Below are 22,333 nucleotides of genomic sequence, written 5' to 3' on the forward strand. Positions count from 1 at the left end.
CAGACTACAGTACCCACATGTTTAACATGCAGCTTTCAAACCAAGTCTATGTGGACTGAGATAAAACTCAAACTATCCTTACAATTTGTGTCTGTGTGTGTTTGTAGAAAGCACGGCATTGCCATACAGACGTTCTATTGGCAATAGCCTGGGTCATTGTCCTTCATCGAGCTTATGCAGTACTTTTTACACCATACAGAGGGAAACTTTGGCTGCCATTCTTCAAAAAAATGGAAATGAAAATAGCAGCCGTGCCCCCGTAAGTCATCCTGTGGGAAGAAAAGTGACCCCTCTTGTGTGAGATTGATGCGCTAAATCAGATTGCAGACGCCTGCTGCTCCTCTTACCTGAAGGTGCTCACGGAGGACCATCATTCACACTGGAGTGCAAGCGCTTTGATATTCTGTGTACCTTCCTTTGGCTTTTCAGCTTTGTGTGCGTGTGTGTTTTTTGTGTTTGATCTCAGTAGTGCGGTAGACAAACATAGCGCTGAGAGGTGTATTCAGTAGTTGCAGGCACATTTACTTTTAAGACTTGTCCACTCACCTTGACATGCTTCTCCCATTTAGTTTGAGGTTCAGATTGAGAAACTGTGTTCTGTCAGGTCTTTCAAGGTCACCTGCCTAGGGCTCACTCATTTAAGTGAGTCTTAGGCCAGCTGGTCCGCTATTCTATAAAATCACAGAGCAACAACTGGAGTGTGCTCCTGAGTAGCCTGCTGTAAACACACGCTCCCTGAGGTTGTGTTGTCAACCCTCTTCAGATTTAATAACAACTCCAGGCTGGTTAGGCAGATGCAAGAAAAGTTAATTCCTTTTCTTTTTTTCTTAAATATGTGTTTTATTATTTGAATGAGTTTGTTTGCATGGGACATTTCAATTTATTGGCTTGAGTAAAAACGAGGTAAGGAATACAAACCTGACTCACTTTTTTTTTTTTTACAGATATTTGACCTGCCCAGCCAGCAGCACAGTCTGTGTCCTTTCCTAATTCTCACCCTCCTCAGAAAGGTAAGATTTCCTTTTTCACCTGTAGCACCTCCACCTTCCATCTCCTACGACAGTCTGTTAAACTTGCAGCAAAATAAAATGTAGAGCTTCTAATTTCCTAGGTGGTTTCAGTAGCTCGCCTCCTTTAGCATCTCCTGTGTAATATTCTGTTTATTAAACAAAGACTTCGAAGCTTTTACCTCACATAAATCTGCATTTCTTAAATGTCATCAACTCCATGCCCAGAGCTGATTGCAATCCAGATGCAACAACAAGGCTGATAATCTTTTCCAGCTTACAGTAGAAACTGAAAGTCGTGAGGTTGAATCTATGTGTAACTGAAGGGGCCACACTGATAACTCCCTCCTGCACCTTGCTTCAAAGAGAATCCCAGCTTAAAGGGGCTAACTAAAATTAGCCAGGCAACAGATAACCTGTGCCTTGAGATCAAAGAGAGGCTGAACTGTCAGGCTCTTTGGCGGCGCCTGTGGTGGCAGAGCTTTAAAAGGAGGAATGCAGAGAGACACAGAGATGGGCAGAAAGTGAAGTAGGCTCCAGAGCTATTCATGCAAGGGGATGAGTGTTCAGGAGATCCAGTATCGACATGTAAAGTTCCACAGCAGGAGATCGTTCATGGAGGTTTTGGACTGAAGGGTCAAGGTTTTGTGGGTTGCACATCACGCTCTTCTCAGACAGTGCATCTGCTACGCAGAAGTCTGAGCATCCTGGCTTTGCATTCAGCAGGGTCTTTGATCACATGTGTTCATATGTTTGTAACTGAGTGGGAGACAGCTTTATTCTAGAGTAATGCTGCTCTGTACTCTGCCACGTCCTCAGATTGTTTCTGGAAGCGTTTCCATTACCAGGAGGATGTGTGTATATATTTCATGGAACTAACATCCATTATTATTGTATTGTATATACAGAAGACTCTGTGTGTGTGTGTGTGTGTGTGTGTGTGTGTGTGTGTGTGTGTGTGTGTGTGTGTGTGTGTGTGTGTGTGTGTGTGTGTGTGTGTGTGTGTGTGTGTGTGTGAGAGAGAGAGACTGAATGATGTACCCTGCAGCTAGCAGTTCATTAAGTTGCATCAATGGATAAGCACAGCACATCTTACAACCTGCCATCCTGAGGGGATCTAGTCCTTTGGTTCCCTATGAGTGTTAGTGGGTTTGCACCTTAGATACCACACTGGAGTAGTGCTGCACACACGTACGTGTATGTGTGTGTTTGTGTGAGGAGTGTTATTGTTAGCCTCCCTGTTCTTCTCATTGGAACATACTGACTTGATATCCTGCCTGTCAACCATTTACATATTTATCTCCATAGTCAAACAGCGCCACATGCACCCGTGGCCACCGGAGACCTTGTGTCTTTAATTGGCTATTGATTGACTCTGGAAGACGATATATCACAACAAGGTTGAGCGAGTGGGAGTTAGCAGACACGTTGAGCGTGGAGGTGATGGTGCTACTCCGACTGTCAAATCTGTGACTGCATTATTTATACGTCTCTCATATTTATTTATATAGTAAGGATCGGTGATGCAATGCACAATAGAAAGATGGAAATACAGACTCCCTCTTGGACACAGTTTATTTGCATAGGTCGGTGTACATTGGTTCTGTTTAGAAGAATGGAGTACGTGAGCAGAGTCACTGTATATACTCAGAAAGGATGAGGTTTTCGTTTAACTCACTGAAAGCTTTCATTTATTTTTTATGTATGTGCAACTGTTTGCATGTGTGTGCTTGTGTTTCATGTTATATTGTAGAACACGCTGTTAATGTGATATAATGATCCACTCTGTAACACGAATATAAATGGGAAAAACTGCAAATGCTTTAGTTTTCACCTGACAGCTGATATTACACGGCCTTCACTTTCACTTTCTCACGCTTTCCCTGCAATTCTGTATTAAAGCCCATTAGAATAATAGCGAGGATGAGTGAGTTCTAATTTTTCTGGTCATTTATGCTCGAGTGCAGCCAGATCTGGAAACTAATCACAGGCTTGCAAAAAAAAAGAAAAACTGCAAAAAGAAAAAAAATCCAAAAACTTTTCAATTCAATTTTAGTGACATAAATACACAAACTAATGCTAACTTCAGATTAAGATTCAATGTTTATGTGCTGATGTTATAATGATGTTTACATATGTAATACACGTTAAAGCTGGTATAGACAACAAAAGTCCATTATGGCTAAAGTACGTTGTCACGGGAGACGTTGACCAATTGCAGATCTTTTCAAATCAGAACAGGACTCTGTTTTCAAACCACACGCCCCCCACTTGTAGAGCTCTACCAAAAAGGTAAATGGCACTAGAGCATAAGGTTTCAGTCACTATTCAAGCCACAGTGTCCGTTCCAAATAAAAGCTATTGTCGACTCCTACCTTGTCAGTAGGACTCCGGCATGTTTTGATTTGGCAAAGTTTTACACTGGATGCTCTTCCTGACACAACCCCAGATGGATTTGTGTCTCTGTGTGGTTCAGGTCCAACCCATCACTTGCTAAGCAAATCTGTAAACCTCTATACTAAGATGTCAGTCACAAAGGTTAAAGAGCCACCCTGTCACATAAACAGATACACCATTTCCTGGTTGTTTCTCCAACCTGTTTACTTTGTTTGGCTGGTTCATCTATCCAGACTGCTTAATATATCCACCCAAAAGAGCCATGGGAATCCATCGCTCCGTCATCCTGCAGCCATGCTGCTCCTGTAGGCCAGGTATTGCATCCTAGGAATGTCCCCTCCTGCTGTGCTGCAAACATCCAGGTCCTGTTCCTGCAAATGGCATCCGATTCAAACAGGCTTGGATGCTGTCCTTGCACGTGAATGCTTGTGTGCGTCGAGTGTGTGTACATTGCTCTGTGAATGCTGACAGGCTGCCAGCTTGGGTATTGATCTGCAGCCGTTCCGGCTGGGGCCCAAAGGCCAGGCCGTATCATCTGTCAGTCACTGAGAAGGGCATTACAGCCGTACTGATCTTAGATCACAAATCCCACTCAAAGATAGAGAGGAGAAGGGGGTGGTGATGACGGCGGGCGTGACAGTGAGAGAAGAACGGCAGGAAGACGGTAAAATTGTGATATAAGAGATATGAATGTGACTGTGTGTGTGTCTGTTGCCATTTCTGTTCTGTGTTAAGGCTGCCCTCAATTCACTCCTCCACAGTCTTTGTTGGTTGAGACAAACAGATCTTCTTTAATGACCCATGGGTGAAGACGAGCCTAAGCTCCTGACCTTTTCACCTTTGCGACCACCCACATGCTTTATCCATCCACACGCACACTTTGTCGCTGTCTCACCAAAGTGTCAGCACAATTACACAGTGCTCAGAGCACAGCACTGATACACCTCGACTAATTTACATGCACTTCAATAGCCATATACACATAATACACATTTACTTATTGCCCCAGGGACAAATAATAAACCATAATTATGTGTGGAAGATATCACAGCTGTGTTCATAATGGCTGTAAAATGACTTCAAAGGTTACAATATCAGTTGAGAGATAAGGGTGTGTATTAAGCTCATTTTTGTGTCTTTTTCTTTCATAAGACTTTAAGTCCCTGCGCTGTTTTGATCTTTTCCTAAATTCTGTTTTCTGTGGTTCCCTCCGTGTTCGCTTGCCGCTGGTATAAAATCTATCCATTATAATCGTGACTCGGATTAGTTTTGATTTCAAGTTGTCTGAAAGGCACCGAGCCCTGCGTGGGTTTTGTTTTGTAAGAGATAGACATCGCTGATTGTATTGACGAAATCCAAGGTCGCCACAACTAGTCTTGCATGACTCCGCTCCACCGTGCAACTTCACGGTGATTATTCCATTACTCTAAATCTTCTAAATCTGTTCCCACCACACATTTAGCACGCTGATGGGTCTCTGTGTGCCTTCAGTTTAAACGTTTCATGACAGCAGCCTAAGAATGTGGGAGCTGCTGCAACTCGTAAAGCAGGAGTGCCCATAATGGATAGACAGAGGCCCATTTGGATTTGTTTATCTGTTACCTTTTTATCCCTTTTAATGGACAATTGACCCGTCTCTGCACCGTCATAGTGCATTTTGTGCTGTGCTCAGCTGATGAATGTAAATCAGTGTTTAAATGTTGATATCTTTGCACAATCACTTTAATTTTGGTAAGCTGCTGTGTGGCTGCGTTACAAGAGATACTAGTTCCATTTGAGCTGGCACGTTATTCTTAATGAAGTAAAGCTTTTTCTAGAAATCACGGTGTTTAAAATTTTATTAGTTGGCAGGTTAATTTTATTCTAAACTACAAATACAAATTTTATTTGTCACATACACAGTACAACATATAGTGAACATGCAGTGAAATGCTTGACCTGAACTGAACTGAACTGTGGACAGGGAAACGTTCAAGAAATACGATCCGTTCGGCACTGCTAAAACTTCAGCAAACAATCATCATGTTGTGGAATCCTTAAGCGTAATGCTTTTTACTGTTGTGATATCAATTATGAACTAACCCATTCCAAAATGTCAATGTATGCCCAAACTGCCCAAACTGACATTTATCAAGTGCCTCTGTGGTGTGACATCAACTTTGAGCTGACTAAATATTTAAAGGTGGTTTGATGAAGAGCTAACAGGCTTTAAATGCATCCATCCATCCATGCATCCAGGGCAGGGCAGGGCAGGGTCTGGGGACTGGGGCTATCCCAGTTTCCATCAGGTGAGAGGCAAAGTACGCCCTGGACAGTTGGCCAGTCTGTCGCTGGGCTGACAAGACTTTAAATTCAACAGTTTTTAGTCCTATTGCCAGATTTATCAAACACCTATGCAGTCTTCCTCTGCAAACATTTATGAAGGAATGTTTTTCCCGAAGAGCTCGCTGAATTCGATTGTGCTGTCAGTTCATGAAATGTCTTCCCTCCTACTAGATATTCTACAGTCAAGTGTGAGTGGCATCATTGCAAAGTGGAAGTGTTTAAGAAACACAGAAACTCAGCCATGAAGTCAAAGACCACACAGAGTTATAGTACTGAGACACTGGCTGCTAAGACACATAGTATGAGAAATTTTCCAACAGTCTGCTGACTCAGTAACTGCCGAATCTCAAACCTCCTGTGGCATTAACATCAGCTCAGAACTGTGTGCTGCAAGCTTCAAAGCGTGGCTGAACAGCTCTGTAGATGTCATATGAAGGTGACCCACCACTTTTGCCTGTACGCTGTGGGGTTTGTTTTTTTTTGGTGCTTTCCTGTTATATATTTTGTTTCCCCCCCTAACGTGGAAGCTGGTCAACAAAACGAACGAAGGATCTGTTGAACTTTAGTTCAGTTTTGGAAGATTAAGGTGTTTTGCATGACTCATTGTTTTCCATAGCTCATGTAAATGATTTTTCAAGTGATGGATGTGGCTGTATACTGTAATTCAATATATTCCTACTGTATACGCCATCCTAATAACACTTCATGAGACAACTGAATGTGCATTAGCCTGCATGCCTATAATCACACGGAGTTTGTATTTTATATTCTTTGCACCTAGTTTAGTTTACATATCATCTCATGGCAGTCTATAATTCTTGTTTCCTGCTGTTCTACCTAATCATCTAATTAGCTGTAATAAAGGATGTGCTGTGTATCTGCAAAATAATTCTTCCAGATAACATCTGTGCTTTTGCGGGGGAAAAAAAAAAAAAAGAATAACGAAAGGTCAATTTCTTTTGAAGCATATAACACATTTACACACAGAGTTACTGAATCAAAACCAGCTCTCGCTGGGAGATATCGACTGAAAACAATCCTAAAATGAGCTAGAACATTTTGTAAGAGCTTCACTAACCACTGAGGGATCAACAGAGATGACACAAATAGTCTTATTTGTTACAGACACACATGAGCATTGATTGAAGAGCACAATATACCTTATAACATTATTTAAAACCCACTGAAGCTTTTTTGGGGGGACACATCGAACAGAGTGAAAATCAAGATTTTTATTTCTCCATCACTGAGTATGATTTTTACACTTCATCACAATTTGGTTTTATAATGTGCTTGCTCATAAAATGTGTTTGAAAAAACATGTGGGTTGAATAGAGACCAGTTTTTAGGAGGCATCTCTAAAGCAATTAGTCGAGCAACATCTTGATACAGAAGCAAGCAGATCAACTCATTAGTGAAAAAATATCACAAAAGCAAGTGCTTGAAACAAGCTAATTAAAATTTAAAGTAAAAAAGTGAAAATCTTTCATCTTGGTTCTATCCCACTTCTCTTAAGCAAAATATATATCAAGACCTAATCTATCAGAGCTAGGCAACTGAGAGATTATAACTGGAAACCTAATTAGTTGCAGTTGATATAACATCAGCTCGATGTGGAGCTAAAATCAGTATCAGCACCATGAAGCCCTGTGCAGGAAAAGAAGCGAATGGGAGGAAAAAGGAGACAGTCATCAGATCTTCCAAATGAAACCTTCTCAGAGTGCAACCTGTTCCTCATTTGTCCAAATGTGTGTTGATGTTTTCCTCCTAATAGACATCATTAAGAAACAGCGTTTTCTTTAATACTGTAATGATGACTGCTTATCTACTCCTGTGTTCCTCTGTGCCACATTAAAAGTCGATCTCACTATGGCACAGAGGGCTTTATATGACTTTATAGACGACTGTATATGGCAGTGCAGAGGAGTAGCTGTGTGTGTTTGTGAAAGAGGAGGAGGAGAAATTTCATGGTGTCCAAACAGATCTGTGTGTCACCATGGTGAGGTGACGGGGCAGTCGCCACGGAGTCTGTGTGTATGTGCGCGCGTGTGTGTGTGATGCAGAGTGGTGTTTAATGGCTGGAAGGTTGAGTAAGGATTAATGTGAGATTTCAACCCAATGAGCCAGGGTATTTTTTTTCTGGCCTTGACAGGCATGGCCTCTGTCAAGGCCTAATGGCATGTGTGTGTATTTGTGTGTGTCTGCTAGAACATGTGACCATTCATCCTTTACAATATGATTCATGTCACTTCCCTGTAGCTGCGGGCCAGTCTACATGAAAAGCTTTTACTCCATGTTCCTTTTCCTTCCTGTTTCCTTTCCGGATTGTCATATCCACCCTAATCCTTTGACAATAGAAACCATATTCATAAATTTATCCTTTTGCTGGCACAAGCATCATCATTGTATCTAAATGTAATATTCAGTTTAGCTGATATAATCTTTTTTTTTTTATCAAATTCCATCCTGGAGAGAATGTTGACACTGTCCTGATTTGATATGCTGAAATTCTTTTAAACAACAGATTATGTGGTGTTATAGGTCTATGTCTGGTTTAATCTCTCCCTGCTTTGGAACTGTCTTTGTGTGTGTGTGTGTGTGTGTGTGTGTGTGCGTGTGCGTGTGCGTGTGCGTGCGTGCGTGCGTGCGTGCGTGCGTGTGTGTGTGTGTGTGTGTGTTGGGGTAGATTTGGAGCTACCGTGCTCTGAATCCCAGAGGGCTTCATACAGCACATGCAGATAGGCAGATGGGATGTTTTTAGTGATCCTGTTGAATATCATCACTAATGCCAGGGATGATCTGAGATCAGGGGTAACCTTTCACCTCAGAACCAGTCTGCGACAAAAGGAGGCTGACCTGGTTACTGTATTAGTTGTATTTAAAGGAAGCACATGACAGTCTATATAACTTGAGTGCTGTTATGAGTAGAAGATGTCCTCCTGGAGTTAGCAAATACATATTTAGTACCTATTGAAAGTGTTTTCCCTACAAGAAGATTCATAATTAATTTCGTTTTTTAAGTATTCTTACTTATTTCATTATATAGTAAAGGCATTTATACTTGGGCTGGAAGAAGATTAATGGTTACGACAAAATTTTATGGTTAAAGTTAGAGAAAGAAATGCAGGAGTCACAGTTATTGCTTGCAGCATCATTTCAGAGACACATCAGTTGCATATTCACCCATACTGCACAAACTGATGCAAAGATGAATCTGCAGGAGTTGCAAGTTTATAATCTTGAGCAGAAAATCTGTGTTATCCTGAGGCCAAATATGATCCCGATAAATTATGAACGGAGTCAGCGGCTGAGCTACCCAAAACACGCAAAAACACTGTTTGGTATGTCTGCTTCTTGCTATCTTACAGGTAATTTTTACACAGCTGGTAAATTGGCTATTGAACGTCTACAAATGTGATTTGTAGTTATTTATGTTTTTTAAATACTGCAAGAGTAAAGTAATCAAGTCCTTATGCCAAGGCTGGAAATTAGGGGTCTGTTTTGGAGGTTGGTGCAGGACCATCATATAGAATACGGATGTGTTTCCTCAGGATATGGTATATCCCCGTCTAATGCCTGATATTGGCCTACACAGAGTCACAGACTCTCTTCCAAGTATGACTCGTAGGTAGGGATGAGTACCGGTATCCGGTGCCATGATGGCACCGGTTCTGTCATAAACGGTAGTAACCAGACCGAAAAGCAGCGCACATTTCGGTGCTTTATTTCGGTGCTTTTTTTTCCTGAGCTGTGATACACTTTAGATTCCAGCCAATCATTTTACGTTTCCGAGGATAGTAGGCGGGCCCAGGTATGTAGGTTCCTTTAGAGCAGAGCTACAGATTAAAAATGCCCAAAGCGAAGCGGTCAAAGTCTGGCTGTACTTCACAGCAAAATATGCAAACTCAGCAGCAACAAGTGCTATAAGCTGATACTGTGATACTGTCAAAGGAGGTAACACCTCGAATCTGATGAAACACCTGGAGACGTATAGCATTTTGTTAAAAGCCGAGAAATGCGCCGTATTTGATAGCTTGCTGTGAGACCTCACACCGAGCACATCTACTGCGGGTGTGGTGCCTGTTATCGGACCCGGAGTTAGCAACATCCCCCAAAAACACGAAGAGGAGAGTCCTGGCCCCTAGCCCTGTCAGTGTAGCAGAAATGATGAGGATGATGATGCAGCAGCAGCCGTTCTTCTCTGCGTGAGTAGCTTCATGTTGTTCGTGTGTAATTTACGTTGAGTACGCTAACTGCGTTATTACATTAATGCAGTAAGGTGAACTAGCAAACACCGACGTAGCTACATGCGGCTGTCCTCTTGTTTAATGGCAGATACTCCTTTCACCCTGGACAAAAAGGCTAAAAGGACCAAAGAAAAAGTGGAAAACAGTTAAACGTGAGAGGTTTTTGGACAAAGTTTGTGTTTTTTTTCCATAGTTTAAGCACTGCTTCCAGCCAAGAGTGATGCCATATATGCCCCATAGCTGCAGAAAAGGCTAACATTGTTATCTTTTTACAAAAAACAGCTGAACATGAGAGGTTTTTGGACAAAGTTTGTGTTCTCCATTCTTTAAGCACCGTTTAAGCACCGGCACCGGTTTGGCACCGGTATCAGATCAAACCTAAACGTTACCCATCCCTACTCGTGTCTGTCAGGCTCGTTCGGCTGTAGGGATTTTCTCTCTGTTTATGAAAAAGGAGATTATCTTCAATGTTTGCTTTGTGTCTTCTGTCGCTGCCCATTAGCCACTGCAGTATATAAACATGTTTATATTACAGAACATATGAATTATGTTTTGTATGTTTTTACGTCTCTTCTGGCCCCATGAGAGAGAAAACAGCGATGAGGCTAAGGTATGATGCTTGTCCCTAGCAAGGCTTCTTTTGTCTGAAGATCATCTACTACCCAAGCCTTAAGAGGATTACAGCGTTATGACACTGAAGTGGAAGCAAAGTTATTATATCCTTCTGACAACAAACCTTCATTCCTCCACATAAGCAGACTACGAGCGCCTATGCATTACTGAGCACATATGTCACAAGAACCCGGTGCTTACGGTTCACCGCAGCCTCACCTTGCCTGTGATGTTTGATTTACGATCCATCTAAACTGATTTCCGTGCTGTGCAATCAGTGCTAGTCATGTGTTTAGCATTCTTTATGGGATATTTTGTTATTTAGATTTACGATGAAGCCACTGTTCCAAAGCCACCGCTCCATCTCTCCAGTGCACAACACATGAAGGTTCTTCTACCTCGTGTGTTTCTGTCACCTCTGTGTCCAACGCGCACACAGATACATTTGTTTGTGTTCGTGCAACCTTAGAGAGAAAAACAGGGAAGGTTTTTAAAGGGATATTAAAAAATGGTAGTGCACAAGTAAAAATGAATTGAAAAATGAAAGAGGCACGAGAAGGACAACCAGGTGGTGAGTTTGAGACTTTCCTCTACGTTTTGTGTACATGTCTGTACTCCAAATTGCCACGAGCTGCTACATAAATTGGAATGGAAACCACAGCTGGCCGTGATAAATCCCCTCTGATTTCTTTGTGGGAGAAGTTAGGAGGGGGGGATTTTTTTTTTAAATCATACATTGCAGTTTTCCATGTGGACTTATAAGTTTCTACTTTCATATAACACCATTATTTGGCTCATGGCTTTCGAAAAAAAGGGTAGGGTGGGGAGAGGGGGAAAAAACCCCGGTATTTCTATAAATAATGGTTTGGTTTCTCCTTGGCAACCTTCGAGGCTGAGCACCTGGCATGTAGCACACCCTAAAGTGTCTTTAGAATTTATCTGGTCCTGCACCCAACGGTATTCATCACAATGTAAAACACTGTGCCTCTGCAATACATCATAATCGGGCCACAGGGCCACCGTAAATCAAAAGTACAATGCCCTTGACGTCTGCACTTGGCCCATAAAACAGCATTTTTCTCTTCGTGCCCAGTGGATGGTGTGAGATCCGTGCTGACCATCCTGTGTGTGTGCGTGCATGTTTGGATGTGCCGTGTCTATATGGGAAGCTATAGGGAGTTTTGAGTGGAGTCCTGGATAATAAGCCCGCATTGTCTGTGTCTACATCTGTCTGAAACCTGACTGAACAGTGATTTATGATCTCTACCGGCTCAGTGACTTTAGTCCAGATTCGGTCTGTGAGCTGTACAGTCAGTTATACTCTTCTACCAGGAGTATTTACATGTCACAGTTTCTGCCAGTATATTTTAAGCCTGGTGGTCTGTTAGGCCAAAGCCGACCCCCCATGCCAGGTCTGTGCTCCAGGGATTTTACATTTTTTAAACTGTTAAATCAGCTGAGCTATACAAGTAAGAACCAGGCAAATGTTATGAGTGAACATTGTTTTTTTCCTGCTCAGTTATGTCCACAAATCAAGGTTGGCTAAATCATTTATATCCATATGTAAACAAAGTTGAATATGATTCAGTGCTTTCCTGCCGCTGTAAATATAAACACATTACTTTCCAACATCACAAGTTGGAAATGACTCCCTTTCCTCCCTTCACACAGAAGGAGAAAGCGAACCTATAACAGGCCTCTTCTGTCTGTGCCACCACGCCACACAGTTAGCACTGTTATAGTGGCTGTATAGTGCTGAATGAGTCATGTGCGACATTAAATTCTGCCGCAGCTCCTCTGGCAGAAACCTTTCAGGCGGTCAGATGTGTCTGTGATATTTAAATTGACGAGGCACGTGAGCAGATGTGTGCCAAATTCATTTTTGATGCAGGATGAGGGATTCATTTTAGCAGAAGTCTATTGCTGTATTAGCATTTAAGAGTGTAGAGAAAATGAATTTAACTTTTCGATTGACTTAACAGCAGGAAAACGATGGTGGTGGTCACATGTGTCCAGCTGGTTTCCACATATGTGCCTGTGTCTGCTGCACATCTAAGAGCAATTTATTCTCATCTTCTTTAATTTCCTGTTCTGTTTAAATATCTTGACTGAAATTTATAGTTTATGAATTCATGTTTTAGCACAGCAGGGCTTTTACCTTTAAGGAGAGTCAAAAGGTTTGGTTCTTTTGCGCTGTTTAACGAAACAGGAAGCATGAGTTAATTTTAAAACACACACAAAACGGAATATTCTCAGTATGCCGTGTCATTTGTATGCTTGGCGAGAGTTTGTTCTCTCTCTGGGGATTACAGAATAACTTCCACTAAACTCCTGTAGTTGTTGTCAGCCTGCTGAATAGCCCACAGAAGTACAAGCAGCTGAAAATCTGCAACAAGCAGAGGGTGCAGGAGATTTGGCAGTGGATTAAACACAAAGCCTTGGGCACGCGGAATAAACTGCTCTAAATTGATTTGGGCCATGCTGTTTTTACTGAGAATGTTGCTAATTGCTTTTCATTAATGCAGTTCCATTGCCTATGTACTTGGTAATAGTTCAATAAACCTCTTTTAGACACAATGCTGATTCATTCGCTTAAAAATGCTGTTAGTAGTACCAGTTAAGAGGGTGTGTACACATTCAGCTAGTATAGCACTTCACTGATTCCAAGGTTGATTGTGCTGTTTTTGGCGTAAATACCCCGTGCTTTAGCAGCAGTACAGAGACATCAGTACAGGCAGAACTAAGAGGGGAAATCAGCTAGTTCACAGGGATAGCTGTTCGCTAACAACACTTGGATTTGGACCTCAGAAAAGAACATTTTCAGATTGATTTTTAAGGTTATTTTGAGAAGGATTGTTCCAAAGCACCAACATTTAACTATTAAACACAGATATAATACTGTCTGTTCGGCTTCTCATTCATAAAAATGTTTCAGACGACCACATAAAAGTTTAGCTGTTGTAAATCTGGGTGTGAAAACAAATTTAGCGTCAAGTGTGTTTTACCAATTGGAAAAATGAAAAACAGAGTGAGGGCTGCATCATTAAAGCAACGATGTGCTGTGACGGAAATAAAAGGGGAATAACAGACAGTGTTCAGCAGGGGATTTTACACTGCTGGGAACTACACAGCACGATCACCTGCAGTGTTGTGTGGAAAAACTGTAAGGCAGCGATTTGAGTGAGAAGATTATCTTGGAACAACAGAAGTGCTGAAGTTTGCCTGTCAATAAAATAGTGCATTGGTATGCGTTGATTATAAAGATGCGGGTGATTTGAGTAGGGCTGATTTTGGAGCTTTATGTTTAATTTATTCCTGTAATTATTTGGTGAAGGCTGCGAGGAATATTATCTGTCTTTGCAGAAATGTTGTTGGGAAAACTAATTTTGACCTGATAATGGCATTAAATGTTCACCTAAAGCAGTGCAGGTCTTCTTAATGAGGGCCCTCAATCTACCTAATACTTGTAAAAACACTCAAAACGTCACGGTGGCACTCGAGGGAAACCAGATCTCTCCTCACAGGATTGATCCTCTGAGGACCATGAATGGCTGTAAAAGTTTAATGGCAAAACCTCAAATATTTGTTAAGCTATACTAGTGTATGCCATGAAAATCCAAGCAGGAGAAGGCGACCGTGGCTCAGGAGTTGGGAGTTCGTCTTGTTCGCCTTGTAATCGGAAGGTTGCTGGTTCGAGCCCCGGCTCGGACAGTCTTGTGTCGTTGTGTCCTTGGGCAAGACACTTCACCTACCGCCTACTGGTGTTGGCCAGAAGGGCCGATGGCGCAATATGGCAGCCTCGCTTCTGTCAGTCTGCCCCAGGGCAGCTGTGGCTACAACTGTAGCTTGCCTCCACCAGTTTGTGGATGACTGGGTGTGTAAAGCGCTTTGGGGTCCCTAGGCGGGACTAGTAAAAGCGCTATACAAATACAGGCCATTTACCATTACTGGCATGTACAAGTCTCAAGCTTAACTCTCTAAATATGAGTTGACATCAAGCATGACCTGTGACTTCTTGGATATATGTGATTACATACATCCAAACAACCAGTCAGGTATTAGCTAGAGCAAAATGTAACCCCTTAGAAAATGGAGGTAAAATATCTAACATGTAGTTATTGCCGTATCAGAAATGCAATGTCAAAGAAACTTGTCAAAACTTTATATGTTGACAATTTAGAGATGTTGTATATCTATTGTATAATCTAGGGCTGCACAGTGAATGAATCCCAATCTTGGTTTCCCATTACTAAATGAGCATGATCTAGAGATGTTTACAGTGCATGCCAAAAGCAAATCAAGCTCTCTTTAAATCAGGAGTGTTTGTCTGCATGTGTCGACTGTTCTGTTCTGTTTTCTTTGTATCATTGTGGGGTCTTTACCTTAGAATACAAAGCACACTGGGACAACTGTTGTTTTGATTTGGTGCTATATAAATAAAACTGAATTGAATTGAAATGAATTGTTCCCTGCACTGTGCACCGTTACGTTTCCTGGATGTCATCTAAGTAAAACTACGTTAAACGATACATATACAACAAAATTCAGATGTCGGGCTCAGCAGAAGGTGAAGAGCTGATCCCTCAAAATGGATCATCATCCGTTGTTTGGAAATACTTTGATTGGATTGGGAAGCGATGTTACCCATGAAGAAATCATAGATAAAGAAGTCATGCATGTCTGTACCACCAAGCAGCACCACTAACTTATTTATCTGCAGGAAAAGACACTACAGACTGCAGTATAGTTAATACATGAAGGCCAAGAAAAACAGTGCAAATCATCCAACAACTCAGACATCCATGAACCTGAGCCTCATCGTTGTGTTCATTCAGCTCACAAAGATGATGCAGTTGCATTCTCTTTGCCCAAAGACATCTGTCCACTAAATACAGCGACCATTAAATGTTTCAGGATAATTGTCAACATACTGAACAACAGAGATGTTTTTCACGACGCACAGGTGTAAAGATCTGTGTTGTGTGTAAAAGGAGAAGGCTAACGCAGCTGCAAAGTAGTTTACTACAAATTTTATTCACATCACTCATGCAGGTATAAGTGATGCATGTGATGAAACACTTGGTCATTTATTTAGAGAAAAATAGAGTCATTTGTTTTAAAATATTCCTCATTAAAATGAGCATTTTACTTGGACAGATTGTACCTGGCTTCTTCTAACAGTCCTTCTCTGGGCATCGATTAAACCTCTAAAAACTCATCTCTCTTCATCAAAATAACATATTTAGTGATTTCTTTTCTCATAAAATTAATCCCTTGGCCTAAATGTAACTCTGCAATCTTCATTTAGCATTGCAAGGATCTATAAAAAATGAAATGTGAAAATTAACTGACATGTTCTCTGGCTGAACAGTTTTGCTAAGAAGATAAAGGAAAACTATTCTTCACTTTTTAAAACAGGAGGAGGTATCATTCTGTCAGAGGAGAGAAAAGGACATAGAAAGGCCTCCTAGGTCTAAAACTATCAAATAAAGCTTTTATAAGGATTAACACCTGTCAGGAAGCCTTTTATCCACAGTAATTTAGTAATTATATATATTAAATATTGATATTTTTATTCTATTGACAGTACACAGCAAACCTTGGTCCCTGAGGTCATGTGACCAGGGCTTGCTTGCTGTCCAGCACACGAGGCTGAAAACAAAAGGCGACAAAGCTTTTGGAACTGTGGCCCCCAGATTGTGGAACTCTCTCCCTTTGAGCCTGAGATCTGTGGACTCAGTGGTCGCTTTTAAAAAAACAGCTAAAAACCCATCTTTTTAAACTTGCTTTTAGTTGATTTTTATTTTTAGGTTTTAGCTTCTTTGAAGCACTTTGTGATTTTTATCTTGAAAGGTGCTATATAAATAAAGTTTTACTTTTACTATTCGCAAGTTAAAAATATAAAGATATCTAACTGTATTTTATATTCTGCTAGCAAATGTGAGCTGATGGATCATTTCAGGCAACAAAAAAGGCAAAACCTACAGGCTGTATTTGGAGGTGTTTCACACAGCAAAAGGACAAAAAAGGCCAAGGTCACTATATCTGTATATTACTGCTTCACATTTGGCCCAAATGCAATCATGAAAAAGCTTTTTTGCATGAACTTTGGCCTGTGAGTGCCAGCGATAGGGTTTTTAATCAGGGCACGTGATTTTATGATTACCGTCCTGACGTAGAGAGACTTGCAACAAACAGGAAAAAACAGTGCGTCTGTAATCCTCTGCATGCTCAAGCTTTATGAACAAACACTATCCTACAAGTGGTTGCAGCATGACGCTCAGTATTTATGTTTGTCGAGTGTCTTCCACGAGTAATTACTTTACTGTCTTCCACCCCAACACTGAGCTTTTGGTGGAGCTCAGAGCTCTTATGATTCCACACTGTGTTTTCTACGTTTTGACCACCCACCAGCTCCCCTCCCGCAGTAAACTCACCCCACACATACACACCTGCTCTCCTCTCAGTGCTCTCAGCAGGCCTGCTGCCAGTCTCCTCAGCAGTCAGCCAATCAGTCCCTGCTCTGTAGTTTAGATCAGACGGTGCTCCCCTCATTGGCTGACTCAGAAGCAGGCAGGATGCTTGATTGTTGTAGAATCAAGCATCCTGTATTCAGGGCAGGGCTGTTTCATTAGTTTAATGCTTCACCAGTTTAGAGGCTTCATTAGCTAAATGTACCCTTTCTTCTCTAATCAGATCAGCAAAATCAGATCAGCCTGAATCATCAAACACTATTTTCGTATAGTAGATCACCTGCAGTATCAAATACTGGAAGTAGCGTGGTTCTCTGAGATTTTTTTGAAAACTCTTTCTGGGTTTCAGATTCCATTTTTCCCACATCTCCCTCTTTCCCATCTTCTCATTCAAAGGTGTACAGTTATTGCTTTTCCCCCAAAAAGATTGTGCATGCCAAATATGTCAAAAATGGCTTTTTTTTCTGCGCTCCTGTTCACTTTGCATTCTGTACGTCTCTACTTCTGTTTGTCAGTGTTTGTGTGTTTCCTTTTCCCTGTTTTCTCATTCATTCCTGCCCAGTGCTGCAGTCATGGCGAGGAATGAATCCACAATTTGGCTCGCAGTATTTCTCAAAGGACTCTGAGGAGAAAACTCAATCTTTGTGGTTAATTCTAAAAAGACAACTAAGGACTTGTGTGAACGTAGCCTGCAAAAGTCAGCAGATAACCATTTTCTGCATCAATCCAGGATTTTAACATCGCTGTTGGTGTTTGGTGACTGATGATTTGTAAACATTGTGCAACTAAGATGAAATGAATAACTCTATTCTGCTACCAAAAAAGGGGGGAAAGTCTTAAATTTTTATAAGCTACATCGGCTGTAGCTCTTTCTAGACCCTCTTTATCACTCTAATGTTGAGCCCATGGGTATTCTTGAACCTCTGACCTCAATTCATACTGCTTTTCTTTTCGCAGGCTGCCTTCTTCCTCTGGTGCGATGGAGGTGAAGCAAATTGATAAGATGTCCTGATAGTTAATTTGGTAATGTTGCCGGCTGTTCATTTTTGCCAGGCAAAAATGGATTTCTGAGGCTTTTTTGTTGCTGTCTTTTCACTGCACTGCCCTTAAAAATGTAGTGCAGTGTAGATTCTTCCTATTTCTTTGTCTATGAGTGTACAGCACGGCAATATTTCCATGCTTCTCCATGTCTTTCTGTCAGTGTTTTTTTTTTTCAGTAAATAGTAACTGATTTCACGGTAGAGGTTCAATCTAATCAGTCCAGACATTAAACTGTGTCTTATATTTCCTGCTGTCCAAGAAATAATGAATTCTTTGCAAGGCTGATGATTAAACAGAGTACCTGACACACATGAGAGAGAAGCGATAGCACAGTAGCATGAACACTGCAATAAACCACATAAAAAAGGAGGAAACATTACATTCTATTTGCATAGTAATTCATTTTTGCTCTCTCTCAAAACTCACAAGTGTTTCTACTTAATCAGAAACTGATAAATAAGTAATAGGAACTAAGCCTGCTTTCTCTGCTCTTTGGGGAACTGGCATGGTTTTGAGTGCTTCATAAACCGAGTATGTTGGACTATCGTGAATTGCTATGATTTACTTTTTTGATTGTTAGTAAAATAGCCTTTTTGTTAGGGCTGCACGATTAATCGTTAGAAAATCGCGATCTCGATTCATACTTATGTGCGATCTCATTTCCAAATGACAACGATTTAAAAAAAAAAAAAAAAAAAAAAAGATGACGACGATTGTACCGCATTTTGATCCGGGACGTAATCTGCTTGAAAACAAGCGCTCACTCTTCCTGCGCAACAAATGACAAGGGCGGAGCCTTATACCACGTGATACAGAAGCTGTGCCGTGTGATGCTAAAATTAGCAGGGAAAAAACAACGGAGAGCACGTCAGGGATGACGAGAAAGTGACAGGAGAAAATCCGTCCCGGTCAGGAAAATGATCAACACCCTAGACAAACGCTACACAGTGCCGTCCCGCAACTATTTTTCTATTGTTGCACTACCTGCTCTATACACGCAGTGTCGAGCAACGGTGGAGACGGAATTTCAAGCAGTACAACATTTTGCAGCAACAACAAAACGTGAGACATTTGTTGTTTTTATGTTTATTTATTGTTTTTATGTTCAGTCTCAACTGTTACGAAGTTGATGTGCAGTTAATAAGTGCAATAAATATTTATACTGGAAATATTTATACTGGAATTTATACTGTATACTGGAATTATTATACTGGAATTTATACTGTATACTGGAATTATTATACTGGAATTTATACTGTATACAATAAATATTTATACTGGAAAAGAAAATCGTGAGAGAATCGTGATCTCAATTCTAAGCCAAAAAATCGTGATTCTCATTTTATGCAAAATCGTGCAGCCCTACTTTTTGTACATTTTTTCATTTGTCTCATTAAAATTGACGTCTAAGTAGTTTTTGTTATGTGTCTGCCACCAGATAAACACCATATAGGAATCATATACCTTTTTTAAAAACCTTTTAAACTAAAACAATGTGACATCTTACACCATGTCATTATTTAGTTAACAAAACCCAAGTCAAAATGGAAACGTGGTATTTGAAAAGCTCTCATAGGAATAAAGATGGTAGGTAACAGCCAGCTGCTGTTAATGAAATGTGCTTGATTATCAGACAGTGTGAGCACTTCTATGAAAGCAGAAGTTTTGCTGGTCTGGAGCACTGAGGTGTCTTTTAACAAAATGCCAAGGAGGAAACACATTAAGGATGGAATTGTTATTTCCTATTAATGGTTATAAGGTCATTTCCAAACAATTTAAATACCATCATTCTACAATGATAAACATTATTCATAAGTGAAAAACATTCAAAACAGCTGTTAATCTCTCCAAAAGTAGACATCCTAGCAAATTCACCCCAACGATCACAGAAAAAAAAAAACAAGAGTAACTACTCTGACTCCTTAAGGGGCAGGGATAGCTCAGTAGTTAGAGTGGTGGCCCCATGATCGGAAGGTCAGGGGTTTGATTCCCCTGAACAGCTACCCTGAGGTACCCCTGAGCAAGGTACCGTCCCTACACACTGCTCCCCGGGGGCCCAGTGGCTGCCCACTGCTTCACTGAGTGAATGGCCATCTAAATGTGGCAGCAGAAATAGATACTCATCAGACCAGGTAATGTTTTCCCAATCTTCCTTTGTGTAATTTTGATTAACTTATTTGAATTACAGCCTCATTTTCCTGTTCTTAGCTGACATTAGTGGCACCCATTATGGTGTTTTTCTGTAGCCCATATGCACATATGACATGTGTTTTCAGAGATGTGCTTCTGCTTAGCTTGGTTGGAACTGGTGGTTATTGGAGTTGGTTCCTGCCTTCTTATCAGCTCGAAGCAGTCTGGTCATTCTCCTCTGTCCTGTGGAATCGAGGTATGTGCATCTGCCATTCCCTGGATAATTTCTCCTTTTTTGGACCCTTCTTTGTAAATCCTAGAGATGGTTGTGCAGGAAAATCTCAGTAAATCATCAGTTTTTGAAATTCTCAGATGAGCCCATCTGGCGCCAATAACCATGCCACATTCAAAGGCACTCAAATCATCTTTCTTCCATATTCTGATGCTCAGTTTGATCTTCAGCAGGTCATCTTGACCGTGTCTACATGCCTAAATGGATTAAGTTGCTGCCATGTGATTGGCTGGTTAGTTATTTGAATTATCAAGCTGTTGAACAGACGTGCGCAATGAAGTGATTTTTTTCTCTATCTATATTTATTGACTTTAAAGGGATTTCCAAACAAATAGTTGTACTATTATCTAGTTTACTTCTTTATTGTCAAAATTGTATATTTACAGTAATACCACTGTAAGCAATAACCTATTGGTATTACTGTGGTTTCATGTTGCTTTCTGTATTTCAAAGCAATCTAGACATGCAAAAAGAAAAGTCTCCATGAATCGTAATGGTACTACACTGATATATTTTATATATCTGTATTCTTAGAATTGATTGGTTGTGATGCTTAACTCGGTGTTAATCTCCAGAGGTGAAACCAATGGGACAGTGCCAGAAAGTACAGCGTTGTCACTTTAGGCTGCCTCCAAAAGCAAGTCTGTCCCTGTCAGCTACCACTTGCTAAATAGCATTAAACAGTATTTGTATGGTTTAGATATATAATAATGCAACCATTATCCATGGGCTTTTAAGGCTTAATGGCAGGGTGCTTGATTGACAGGTGTGCTGACACAGGGTGCTGTAGTGGATTGCTGTCTGCTATAACTCACCTCCTATAATTACAGTCAATTAATTAGATCTTTACACCATATTTAGTAAATCCATCCCATTTCGGACTTCAGTTTTGGTGGGCAACATTCTACTATTTAGGACTGCACAATTAATGACATTTTAATCTTGATCGTGCAATATTGAAAAAACAAAACAAAAGCAAATCGGTACCTGACCATACGCTTACATGTACCAATCACAGGTTTTCCCTGCAAAGCGTAACTTGAAGTTTCCTCGACTAGCCTGGATGAGTACACTAGCGCTGCAGAAAGCAAACAGTTTGTTCCTCAAAACAGATAATTTCCTAAAAATGTATATATAAAGTATATAAATGTGCAGTACCTTTACCTGCACTCTTTGGGACAGAGATCTCTGCTGGAGCCTCTCACCCAGTTTGGGGGTCACTACCCCAAGTGGTCCAGTTATCACAGGGACCACTATTGCTTTCACCTTCCACATCTTCTCTAGCTCTTCTCTCAACCCTTGGCATGTTCCTTCTTCCTTATGTTTCTATCACTTGGTATAGCTATATCTATCACCACTGCCTTCTTCCTCTGCTTCTTCTCTCTCCCACACATGTCACTATAAGACTGGACTCTCACACGCACCACCACACATTTCCTATAATCCTATAATTCCTATAATTTATAATCTCTTATTTGCACATTCTTTACTGTAAATTCCTAAGTTAATTTGTAAATTTTGTAGTAAATTGTAAATATTGTAAAACTTTTCTTCTGTCATTTAATGGTCGGGCATTGTACAGCTACAAGCATTTCACCCCCATGTCATTCTGTGTATGGTTGTGTGTGTGTGTGACAAATAAAATTTGAATTTGAATTTGAATTTGCTTGTCCACCACTACTATGTCCTTTTGGTTAGCAATCAGTTACAGACACACCAGTTTGTCTGTCTGTAACTGAAAGTTTTAGCTTGGTCATTCTCAGCCACCCTAGGAACCATATTCTGTTTTGATCTTGGAACTCTTCCAGC

The 22,333-nt window shown here is 40.8% G+C and overlaps 1 protein-coding gene across 1 annotated transcript in view; it reads left to right on the plus strand.

Moving 5' to 3' along the window:
- Positions 1 to 22,333, plus strand: part of tspan9a (tetraspanin 9a) — a 193,055-nt gene that overhangs the window by 46,232 nt on the left and 124,490 nt on the right. The window contains exon 2 of the mRNA XM_085461245.1: positions 945 to 1,010. The gene's annotated coding sequence lies outside the window, so the exon portion shown is untranslated. The remainder of the gene's footprint in view (positions 1 to 944; positions 1,011 to 22,333) is intronic.

The sequence above is a fragment of the Copadichromis virginalis genome, linkage group LG7 (assembly GCF_057382275.1).
Source record: "Copadichromis virginalis isolate Kocher_CV1m ecotype Utaka linkage group LG7, C_Virginalis_male_GT1.1, whole genome shotgun sequence".
Lineage (NCBI taxonomy): Eukaryota > Metazoa > Chordata > Actinopteri > Cichliformes > Cichlidae > Copadichromis > Copadichromis virginalis.